Below are 9,261 nucleotides of genomic sequence, written 5' to 3' on the forward strand. Positions count from 1 at the left end.
TGTGTTTTGATTGGTACCGGCATTGAGCTTCCAGGTTCCTGGGGGTAACCGCCTTGCATCCGTGACAGGATGCAGTACCTAGTAGTGCTCTGAAGGGTTCAGGGGTGCTAGTAAACCATTTTATTTATATATTTATCATGCAGTGCAGGGCCATGTCAGAATACAACAAAACAACCAAACACAAGTATTGTGCCCAATAAAATATTTCTTCATTATTTAAAATAATTATTATTATTACAGCTTATTTGTAAATAGGCACTTGTACCTTGTCCCCCCCCCCCCCCAATATCATTGTATATTGTAAGCTCTCACGAGCAGGGTTGTCGCTTTTTTTATCTCTATATAACTGTTACTTGTTTGTATATGATCCTCCTGAATTGTAAAGCGTTTCGGAATATGTTGGCGATGAAGAAAAAGATTATTATTAATATTATTAAAAGTACATACATTAATTAATACATAACTGGTGTTACAGTGATAAATAAAGGCATAGCACAGTGTCCACAGTCAATAAATCAGGCTGGTACTAAATAAATTACTAACTGCCTTTCTAATAAAATGCTAAATATAATGTGCCTAAGCCATATAATAGATCAAAATATATAGTAAACAAGTATAAATTTAGGTGCTAGTGCATTGTGCAAAAATACAAACTAAGTAAACTGTTTTTTATATAAAGTGTCCATGTCTTGAGCCAAATAAAGTGCAAAGCAAAATTACAGGCAGACAATATAAATCCAGTTCCTGCTTACCTAATAAGACTATGCTCTGTGCGACCCCCTCTCCCCCTGTGTAGTGTGGGGTCTGTCACTCTCTACCTGTCCTCCATGTGTAGTGTAGGGTTTGTCACTCTCTACCTGTCCTCCATGTGTAGTGTAGGGTTTGTCACTCTCTACCTGTCCTCCATGTGTAGTGTACGGTCTGTCACTCTCTACCTGTCCTCCATGTGTAGTGTGGGGTTTGTCACTCTCTACCTGTCCTCCATGTGTAGTGTAGGGTTTGTCACTCTCTACCTGTCCTCCATGTGTAGTGTACGGTCTGTCACTCTCTACCTGTCCTGCATGTGTAGTGTGGGGTTTGTCACTCTCTACCTGTCCTCCATGTGTAGTGTGGGGTCTGTCACTCTCTACCTGTCCTCCATGTGTAGTGTAGGGTTTGTCACTCTCTACCTGCCCTCCATGTGTAGTGTGGGGTTTGTCACTCTCTACCTGCCCTCCATGTGTAGTGTGGGGTCTGTCACTCTCTACCTGTCCTCCATGTGTAGTGTGGGGTTTGTCACTCTCTACCTGTCCTCCATATGTAGTGTGGGGTCTGTCACTCTCTACCTGTCCTCCATGTGTAGTGTGGGGTCTGTCACTCTCTACCTGTCCTCCATATGTAGTGTAGGGTTTGTCACTCTCTACCTGCCCTCCATGTGTAGTGTGGGGTCTGTCACTCTCTACCTGTCCTCCATGTGTAGTGTGGGGTTTGTCACTCTCTACCTGTCCTCCATATGTAGTGTGGGGTCTGTCACTCTCTACCTGTCCTCCATATGTAGTGTGGGGTCTGTCACTCTCTACCTGCCCTCCATATGTAGTGTAGGGTTTGTCACTCTCTACCTGTCCTCCATGTGTAGTGTACGGTCTGTCACTCTCTACCTGTCCTGCATGTGTAGTGTGGGGTTTGTCACTCTCTACCTGTCCTCCATATGTAGTGTGGGGTCTGTCACTCTCTACCTGTCCTCCATGTGTAGTGTAGGGTTTGTCACTCTCTACCTGCCTTCCATGTGTAGTGTGGGGTCTGTCACTCTCTACCTGTCCTCCATGTGTAGAGCAGGCTCTGTCACTCTCTACCTGTCCTCCATGTGTAGTGCAGGGTCTGTCACTCTCTACCAGTCCTCCATGTTTAGTGCAGGGTCTGTCACTCTCTACCTGTCCTCCATGTGTAGCGTGGGGTCTGTAACTCTCTACCTGCCCTCCATGTGTAGTGTACGGCCTGTCACTCTCTACCTGTCCTCCATGTGTAGTGTGGGGTCTGTCACTTTCTACCTGTCCTCCATGTGTAGTGTGGGGTCTGTCACTTTCTACCTGTCCTCCATGTGTAGTGTGGGGTCTGTCACTTTCTACCTGTCCTCCATGTGTAGCGTAGGGTCTGTCACTTTCTACCTGTCCTCCATGTGTAGTGTGAGGTCTGTCACTCTCTACTTGTCCTCCATGTGTAGTGTATGACCTGTCACTCTCTACTTGTCCTCCATGTGTAGTGTATGACCTGTCACTCTCTACCTGTCCTCCATGTGTAGTGTATGCCCTGTCACTCTCTACCTGTCCTCCATGTGTAGTGCAGGGTCTGTCACTCTCTGCCTGTCCTCCATGTGTAGTGTATGCCCTGTCACTCTCTACCTGTCCTCCATGTGTAGTGCAGGGTCTGTCACTCTCTACCTGTCCTCCATGTGTAGTGTATGACCTGTCACTCTCTACTTGTCCTCCATGTGTAGTGTATGACCTGTCACTCTCTACTTGTCCTCCATGTGTAGTGTATGACCTGTCACTCTCTACTTGTCCTCCATGTGCAGCGTATGACCTGTCACTCTCTCCCTGTCCTCTATGTGTGGTGTATGCCCTGTCACTGTCTACCTGTCCTCCATGTGTAGTGTATGACCTGTCACTCTCTACCTGTCCTCCATGTGTAGTGTATGACCTGTCACTGTCTACCTGTCCTCCATGTGTAGTGTATGACCTGTCACTCTCTACCTGTCCTCCATGTGTAGTGTATGCCCTGTCACTCTCTACTTGTCCTCCATGTGTAGTGTATGACCTGTCACTCTCTACTTGTCCTCCATGTGTAGTGTATGACCTGTCACTCTCTACTTGTCCTCCACATGTAGTGTATGACCTGTCACTCTCTACCTGTCCTCTATGTGTAGTGTATGACCTGTCACTCTCTACTTGTCCTCCAAGTGCAGTGTATGACCTGTCACTCTCTACCTGTCCTCTATGTGTAGTGTATGCCCTGTCACTGTCTACCTGTCCTCCATGTGTAGTATATGACCTGTCACTCCCTACCTGTCCTCCATGTGTAGTGTATGACCTGTCACTCTCTACCTGTCCTCTATGTGTAGTGTATGCCCTGTCACTGTCTACCTGTCCTCCATGTGTAGTGTATGACCTGTCACTCTCTACCTGTCCTCCATGTGTAGTGTATGACCTGTCACTCTCTACCTGTCCTCTATGTGTAGTGTATGCCCTGTCACTGTCTACCTGTCCTCCATGTGTGGTGTATGACCTGTCACTCTCTACCTGTCCTCCATGTGTAGTGTATGGCCTGTCACTCTCTACCTGTCCTCCATGTGTAGTGCAGGGTCTGTCACTCTCTACCTGTCCTCCATGTGTAGTGTATGCCCTGTCACTCTCTACCTGTCCTCCATGTGTAGTGTATGCCCTGTCACTCTCTACCTGTCCTCCATGTGTAGTGTATGCCCTGTCACTCTCTACCTGTCCTCCATGTGTAGTGTATGACCTGTCACTCTCTACTTGTCCTCCATGTGTAGTGTATGACCTGTCACCCTCTACTTGTCCTCCATGTGTAGTGTATGACCTGTCACTCCCTACTTGTCCTCCATGTGCAGTGTATGACCTGTCACTCTCTACCTGTCCTCTATGTGTAGTGTATGCCCTGTCACTGTCTACCTGTCCTCCATGTGTAGTGTATGGCCTGTCACTCTCTACCTGTCCTCCATGTGTAGTGCAGGGTCTGTCACTCTCTACCTGTCCTCCATGTGTAGTGTATGCCCTGTCACTCTCTACCTGTCCTCCATGTGTAGTGTATGCCCTGTCACTCTCTACCTGTCCTCCATGTGTAGTGTATGACCTGTCACTCTCTACTTGTCCTCCATGTGTAGTGTATGACCTGTCACTCTCTACTTGTCTTCCATGTGCAGTGTATGACCTGTCACTCTCTACTTGTCCTCCATGTGCAGTGTATGACCTGTCACTCTCTACCTGTCCTCTATGTGTAGTGTATGCCCTGTCACTGTCTACCTGTCCTCCATGTGTAGTGTATGACCTGTCAATCTCTACCTGTCCTCCATGTGTAGTGTATGACCTTTCACTCTCTACCTGTCCTCCATGTGTAGTGTATGACCTGTCACTCTCTACCTGTCCTCCATGTGTAGTGTATGACCTGTCACTCTCTACCTGTCCTCTATGTGTAGTGTATGCCCTGTCACTGTCTACCTGTCCTCCATGTGTAGTGTATGACCTGTCACTCTCTACCTGTCCTCCATGTGTAGTGTATGACCTGTCACTCTCTAGCTGTCCTCTATGTGTAGTGTATGACCTGTCACTCTCTACCTGTCCTCCTTGTGTAGCGTATGACCTGTCACTCTCTACCTGTCCTCCATGTGTAGTGTATGACCTGTCACTCTCTACCTGTCCTCCTTGTGTAGTGTATGACCTGTCACTCTCTACCTGTCCTCCATGTGTAGTGTATGACCTGTCACTCTCTACCTGTCCTTCATGTGTAGTGTATGCCCTGTCACTCTCTTCCTGTCCTCCATGAGTAGTGTATGGCCTGTCACTCTCTAACTGTCCTCCATGTGTAGTGTATGACCTGTCACTCTCTACCTGTCCTCCATGTGTAGTGTATGCCCTGTCACTCTCTACCTGTCCTCCATGTGTAGTGTATGGCCTGTCACTCTCTAACTGTCCTCTATGTGTAGTGTATGCCCTGTCCCTCTCTACCTGTCCTCCATGTGTAGTGTATGACCTGTCACTCTCTACCTGTCCTCCATGTGTAGTGTAAGACCTGTCACTCTCTACTTGTCCTCCATGTGTAGTGTATGACCTGTCACTCTCTACTTGTCCTCCATGTGCAGTGTATGACCTGTCACTCTCTACCTGTCCTCTATGTGTAGTGTATGCCCTGTCACTGTCTACCTGTCCTCCATGTGTAGTGCAGGGTCTGTCACTCTCTACCTGTCCTCCATGTGTAGTGTATGCCCTGTCACTCTCTACCTGTCCTCCATGTGTAGTGTATGCCCTGTCACTCTCTACCTGTCCTCCATGTGTAGTGTATGCCCTGTCACTCTCTACCTGTCCTCCATGTGTAGTGTATGACCTGTCACTCTCTACTTGTCCTCCATGTGTAGTGTATGCCCTGTCAATCTCTACTTGTCTTCCATATGTAGTGTATGACCTGTCACTCTCTACTTGTCCTCCATGTGCAGTGTATGACCTGTCACTCTCTACCTGTCCTCCATGTGTAGTGTATGACCTGTCACTCTCTACCTGTCCTCCATGTGTAGTGTATGACCTGTCACTCTCTACTTGTCCTCCATGTGTAGTGTATGACCTGTCACTCTCTACTTGTCCTCCATGTGCAGTGTATGACTTGTCACTCTCTACCTGTCCTCCATGTGTAGTGTATGACCTGTCACTCTCTACTTGTCCTCCATGTGTAGTGTATGACCTGTCACTCTACCTGTCCTCTATGTGTAGTGTATGACCTGTTACTCCCTACTTGTCCTCCATGTGTAGTGTATGACCTGTCACTCTCTACTTGTCCTCCATATGTAGTGTATGACCTGTCACTCTCTACTTGTCCTCCATGTGCAGTGTATGACCTGTCACTCTCTACCTGTCCTCTATGTGTAGTGTATGCCCTGTCACTGTCTACCTGTCCTCCATGTGTAGTGTATGACCTGTCACTCTCTACCTGTCCTCCATGTGTAGTGTATGACCTGTCACTCTCTACCTGTCCTCTATGTGTAGTGTATGCCCTGTCACTCTCTACCTGTCCTCCATGTGTAGTGCAGGGTCTGTCACTCTCTGCCTGTCCTCCATGTGTAGTGTATGCCCTGTCACTCTCTACCTGTCCTCCATGTGTAGTGCAGGGTCTGTCACTTTCTGCCTGTCCTCCATGTGTAGTGTATGACCTGTCACTCTCTACCTGTCCTCCATGTGTAGTGTATGCCCTGTCACTCTTTACCTGTCCTCCATGTGTAGTGCAGGGTCTGTCACTTTCTGCCTGTCCTCCATGTGTAGTGTATGACCTGTCACTCTCTACCTGTCCTCTATGTGTAGTGTATGCCCTGTCACTCTCTACCTGTCCTCCATGTGTAGTGTATGACCTGTCACTCTCTAACTGTCCTCCATGTGTAGTGTATGACCTGTCACTCTCTACCTGTCCTCTATGTGTAGTGTATGCCCTGTCCCTCTCTACCTGTCCTCCATGTGTAGTGTATGACCTGTCACTCTCTAACTGTCCTCTATGTGTAGTGTATGCCCTGTCACTCTCTACCTGTCCTCCATGTGTAGTGCAGAGTCTGTCACTCTCTGCCTGTCCTCCATGTGTAGTGTATGCCCTGTCACTCTCTACCTGTCCTCCATGTGTAGTGAAGGGTCTGTCACTTTCTGCCTGTCCTCCGTGTGTAGTGTATGACCTGTCACTCTCTACCTGTCCTCTATGTGTAGTGTATGCCCTGTCACTGTCTACCTGTCCTCCATGTGTAGTGTATGACCTGTCACTCTCTACCTGTCCTCCATGTGTAGTGTATGACCTGTCACTCTCTACCTGTCCTCTATGTGTAGTGTATGCCCTGTCACTCTCTACCTGTCCTCCATGTGTAGTGCAGGGTCTGTCACTCTCTGCCTGTCCTCCATGTGTAGTGTATGCCCTGTCACTCTCTACCTGTCCTCCATGTGTAGTGCAGGGTCTGTCACTTTCTGCCTGTCCTCCATGTGTAGTGTATGACCTGTCACTCTCTACCTGTCCTCTATGTGTAGTGTATGCCCTGTCACTCTCTACCTGTCCTCCATGTGTAGTGTATGACCTGTCACTCTCTAATTGTCCTCCATGTGTAGTGTATGACCTGTCACTCTCTACCTGTCCTCTATGTGTAGTGTATGCCCTGTCCCTCTCTACCTGTCCTCCATGTGTAGTGTATGACCTGTCACTCTCTAACTGTCCTCCATGTGTAGTGTATGACCTGTCACTCTCTACCTGTCCTCTATGTGTAGTGTATGCCCTGTCACTCTCTACCTGTCCTCCATGTGTAGTGCAGAGTCTGTCACTCTCTGCCTGTCCTCCATGTGTAGTGTATGCCCTGTCACTCTCTACCTGTCCTCCATGTGTAGTGCAGGGTCTGTCACTTTCTGCCTGTCCTCCGTGTGTAGTGTATGACCTGTCACTCTCTACCTGTCCTCTATGTGTAGTGTATGCCCTGTCACTCTTTACCTGTCCTCCATGTGTAGTGTATGACCTGTCACTCTCTAACTGTCCTCCATGTGTAGTGTATGACCTGTCACTCTCTACCTGTCCTCTATGTGTAGTGTATGCCCTGTCACTCTCTACCTGTCCTCCATGTGTAGTGTATGACCTGTCACTCTCTACCTGTCCTCCGTGTGTAGTGTATGACCTGTCACTCTCTACCTGTCCTCTATGTGTAGTGTATGCCCTGTCACTCTCTACCTGTCCTCCATGTGTAGTGTATGACCTGTCACTCTCTACCTGTCCTCCGTGTGTAGTGTATGACCTGTCACTCTCTACCTGTCCTCCATGTGTAGTGTATGACCTGTCACTCTCTACCTGTCCTCTATGTGTAGTGTATGCCCTGTCACTCTCTACCTGTCCTCCATGTGTAGTGTATGCCCTGTCACTCTGTACCTGTCCTCCATGTGTAGTGTATGACCTGTCACTCTCTACCTGTCCTCCATGTGTAGTGTATGCCCTGTCACTCTCTACCTGTCCTCCATGTGTAGTGTATGCCCTGTCACTCTCTACCTGTCCTCCATGTGTATGACCTGTCAGTCTCTACCTGTCCTCCATGTGTAGTGTATGACCTGTCACTCTCTACCTGTCCTCTATGTGTAGTGTATGCCCTGTCACTCTGTACCTGTCCTCCATGTGTAGTGTATGACCTGTCACTCTCTACCTGTCCTCTATGTGTATTGTATGACCTGTCACTCTCTACCTGTCCTCCATGTGTAGTGTATGACCTGTCACTCTCTACCTGTCCTCCATGTGTAGTGTATGCCCTGTCACTCTCTACCTGTCCTCCATGTGTAGTGTATGCCCTGTCACTCTCTACCTGTCCTCCATGTGTATGACCTGTCAGTCTCTACCTGTCCTCCATGTGTAGTGTATGACCTGTCACTCTCTACCTGTCCTCTATGTGTAGTGTATGCCCTGTCACTCTGTACCTGTCCTCCATGTGTAGTGTATGACCTGTCACTCTCTACCTGTCCTCTATGTGTATTGTATGACCTGTCACTCTCTACCTGTCCTCCATGTGTAGTGTATGACCTGTCACTCTCTACCTGTCCTCCATGTGTAGTGTATGCCCTGTCACTCTCTACCTGTCCTCTATGTGTAGTGTATGCCCTGTCACTCTCTACCTGTCCTCCATGTGTAGTGTATGACCTGTCACTCTCTACCTGTCCGCTATGTGTAGTGTATGACCTGTCAGTCTCTACCTGTCCTCCATGTGTAGTGTATGACCTGTCACTCTCTACCTGTCCTCCATGTGTAGTGTATGACCTGTCACTCTCTACCTGTCCTCTATGTGTATTGTATGACCTGTCACTCTCTACCTGTCCTCCATGTGTAGTGTATGACCTGTCACTCTCTACTTGTCCTCCATGTGTAGTGTATGCCCTGTCACTCTCTACCTGTCCTCTATGTGTAGTGTATGCCCTGTCCCTCTCTACCTGTCCTCCATGTGTAGTGTATGCCCTGTCCCTCTCTACCTGTCCTCCATGTGTAGTGTATGACCTGTCACTCTCTACCTGTCCTCCATGTGTAGTGTATGCCCTGTCACTCTCTACCTGTCCTCCATGTGTAGTGTATGACCTGTCACTCTCTACCTGTCCTCCATGTGTAGTGTATGCCCTGTCCCTCTCTACCTGTCCTCCATGTGTGGTGTATGACCTGTCACTCTCTACCTGTCCTCCATGTGTGGTGTATGCCCTGTCACTCTCTACCTGTCCTCCATGTGTGGTGTATGCCCTGTCCCTCTCTACCTGTCCTCCATGTGTGGTGTATGACCTGTCACTCTCTACCTGTCCTCCATGTGTGGTGTATGCCCTGTCACTCTCTACCTGTCCTCCATGTGTGGTGTATGCCCTGTCACTCTCTACCTGTCCTCCATGTGTGGTGTATGCCCTGTCCCTCTCTACCTGTCCTCCATGTGTGGTGTATTCCCTGTCACTCTCTACCTGTCCTCCATGTGTGGTGTATGCCCTGTCCCTCTCTACCTGTCCTCCATGTGTGGTGTATGCCCTGTCA

Source organism: Anomaloglossus baeobatrachus, chromosome 2, assembly GCF_048569485.1.
Source record: "Anomaloglossus baeobatrachus isolate aAnoBae1 chromosome 2, aAnoBae1.hap1, whole genome shotgun sequence".
In the NCBI taxonomy this organism is placed as follows: Eukaryota; Metazoa; Chordata; class Amphibia; order Anura; family Aromobatidae; genus Anomaloglossus; species Anomaloglossus baeobatrachus.